The 2,682-nt window shown below is 55.0% G+C and overlaps 1 pseudogene; it reads right to left on the bottom strand.

The window, feature by feature from the left end:
• Positions 1 to 1,308: 1,308 nt before the first annotated feature.
• Positions 1,309 to 2,682, bottom strand: LOC113940590 (annotated as a pseudogene).

Genomic DNA, 2,682 nt, shown 5'->3' with positions numbered 1-2,682 from the left:
CCGATGTCCGCTCATGACAACCAGGACGACGGAGGAGCCGCCATTACGGGACAAGCCGTGAGTGGGAGCAGTCACCCCCTAAATAAACGAGGATAACCTGGGAAAACACCCACAGGTGTCAAACACCCACAACCTTCCCAGGTGATGTGGGACCTGGTAGCCCTCAGAGCGACTCCATGTCCTCTGCCCTGAGAAGTCCCCCCCCTGCGTGGGGGGTGGCGATCACCAGCTCTCGATGGCGCTGGGTGTGGGCAGAGAGGGACAGGGCAGTCTGTGGGGACTTGGGGACCTCCTGCTCCTGGGGGAAACGTGTGATGGCTTTAGTGAATTAGCAGTTACCCGAAAAGGGAAAATTATAACGCTCAGCTCAGCCTCCTGGTTACGTCGGACTCAGGACTCTCGCAATCCCCTGAGGGTGGGGTCCTGCCTGGAAGGATTGTGGCTCCTGCCAAGCCTTCAGGTAGAGGCTTGGATAAGCATTCAGGGTCGGCAACTCGCAAAAAAAAGGGAAGAAAAATGAAAAAACAGATGCATCTCTGAAAAAAAACCAAATCCTTATTTTGGGAGCACAGGGCAGTAGGGAGAAAGTGGCACAGGCTTGTTGCTGGCACCTCACCACTGGGCCTGGGCTGGCACCTGGGTACTTTGCCGTAACTAGACCTGTTACTGCACTTTCCCTCTCCATCAGCTGCCTTTAAGGTACAAGGAGATATTTTGGGGAGCAGAATGAGACCAATACCATGGCACTGAGCCCAGGATCTCAACAATTGTGAATGAGAAGGAAAGACAGGAGAGAAAGTCAGTTCTTTTTCCCATCTCAAAGCTGAAGCTGAGAATGGGAACCTCGGATGAAAAAATAGACCATATTAGAGTACACAACTACAAGGAGAACTCTACCTTCCTGGTCAGCAGGTGCTACTGGGATTCCGTGATGCTGTGTTCAAATAGGAAAGTTTCCAGAAAGGACTTGGGTGGAAATGCAACTTCTTCCACACAGAGTTAAAAAACTGTAGGCTACAAGGTGCAAAGTTATCAAGATTCCCTCCCACAGCAATACTCCCTCCCTCCTACTCCAGTTTCCCTTGAAGTCAATACTGATGACTTACAATGCCACGAGCATGTGCCCAGAGCCCAGCCTTGCCTGCCCATTCTTGAAAATTATGAAAGAAAGACTGATTCCCCTTTTGAAAAACATGTTTCTTCAGCTGAAGCTGCTAAATATGACTCAGTTTGACACATGGGAAAGGGTCTTGGGTTGTTTTATTTTTGGGGGGCTGTAATAGGGTGCTGTGGAAATGCCTGCCCCACAGCCAAGGGTGGCGGCAAATCTCTTCCAGCGATGGCCTGTCCCAGGGGCGCTTTGATAAACACCATCAGATCAGGTGCTGGCACTCTGGGGAGAGAAAGCAGAAAGCAGTGGTGAGTTGGAGAAGGCTCCTGTGCCCCTTGTGCCAGGCCGTGCCATGTGTGCTCAGTGTTGCACAAGCCTCCTGGCCGACTCTGTGCTGTGGAGCAGAGTGGGATGACAGGACATGCGCCAGCTCCTTCAGCAACTGGTGCAAGATCAGCCCCGTCATGGGCCACCTCCTGCAGCCACCGATGGGAGACAAAGCTCCTGCGGAGCTGTGTGAGCACGCTGCTAGTGTGCGCGGGGCTATCTCCCAAAGCCTGAGACCAATCTGAAGAGACCTGCTGCCAGAAGCAAAGCTGCCCTGCCATGATGTCCTCATCCTCCTTGAAGGATGCACACCATGACACAGAGCAGCACGCCCAGGGACCAGATGGTCGCCAAGTGGCCGCGGTAGTAGCCAAAGTGGATCCACTCCGGTGGGCAGTATTGCCGTGTTCCTATGGGATACAGGCAGCATTGTTCAGGCAGATGCTGCCACTGGCTTCCAGAGCCTCACCTGAGCATTCTCTTGGATGCAGAGGCTGCACTGCTGTCCACAACTCTCCCCCAACTGAGTAAACCTAAGAAATCCTTACACAAGGCCAAGAAGGGAAGGGGAGCAGCCCAAGCCTTTCCGCACCTGCAAAACCAAGGGGCTGGTGCACGGGTTTTGCAGCCCCCCCACCTCTGCTCCCTCCCCCAGGGGGGTTTGTTTTTGTCATGTTGTCTCCCCTGGCCCCAGTCCAGGGCAGGGTGGGGGACAGAGGCTGTGGGGAGGGCCAGGAGCCGGCTCCTGTTTCCCAGCCTCTGTACCGAGCCTAAGAGCGGCTGGCAGCCAGCTGAATCCCACAGCAAAGAGCAGCCAAGGATGGAAGATGTGGTGAGCAGCCAGGCTGGGCCATGCAATGGCTGCACATGGGAGCACAGCCCCAACTGTGGGCTCACCTGCAAAGCATGTATAGGGCTCATCCCAGAGGAAGATGGCAAAACCGAAGTTGATGAGCTTGAGGTCGCTGGTGTCCGGGTGGAGGATTATGTTCTCCGGCTTGATGTCGTGGTGCAGGACACCGCAGTGGGCGCAGTGCCGCACGGCCTCCAGCACCTGGCAGAACAGCCAGCATGCTGTGTCCTTGCACAGGAACTCCCACTCCACAAAGAAGTCAAAGTGATCCTGTGCTGGCTCCGGATGCTCCATCACCAGCAGGAAGCTGTCAGGCAGCTCAAGCCAGTTGAGGAGCTGGGTGATGCTGGGGCAGCTTCTCCAGGAGCACGATCTCCGTGAGTTGGTCCAT

Source organism: Corapipo altera, unplaced genomic scaffold (assembly GCF_003945725.1).
Source record: "Corapipo altera isolate COAL_440 unplaced genomic scaffold, ASM394572v1 114700, whole genome shotgun sequence".
Classification (NCBI taxonomy): domain Eukaryota; kingdom Metazoa; phylum Chordata; class Aves; order Passeriformes; family Pipridae; genus Corapipo; species Corapipo altera.
This window is presented reverse-complemented; position numbering and strand designations above follow the sequence as displayed.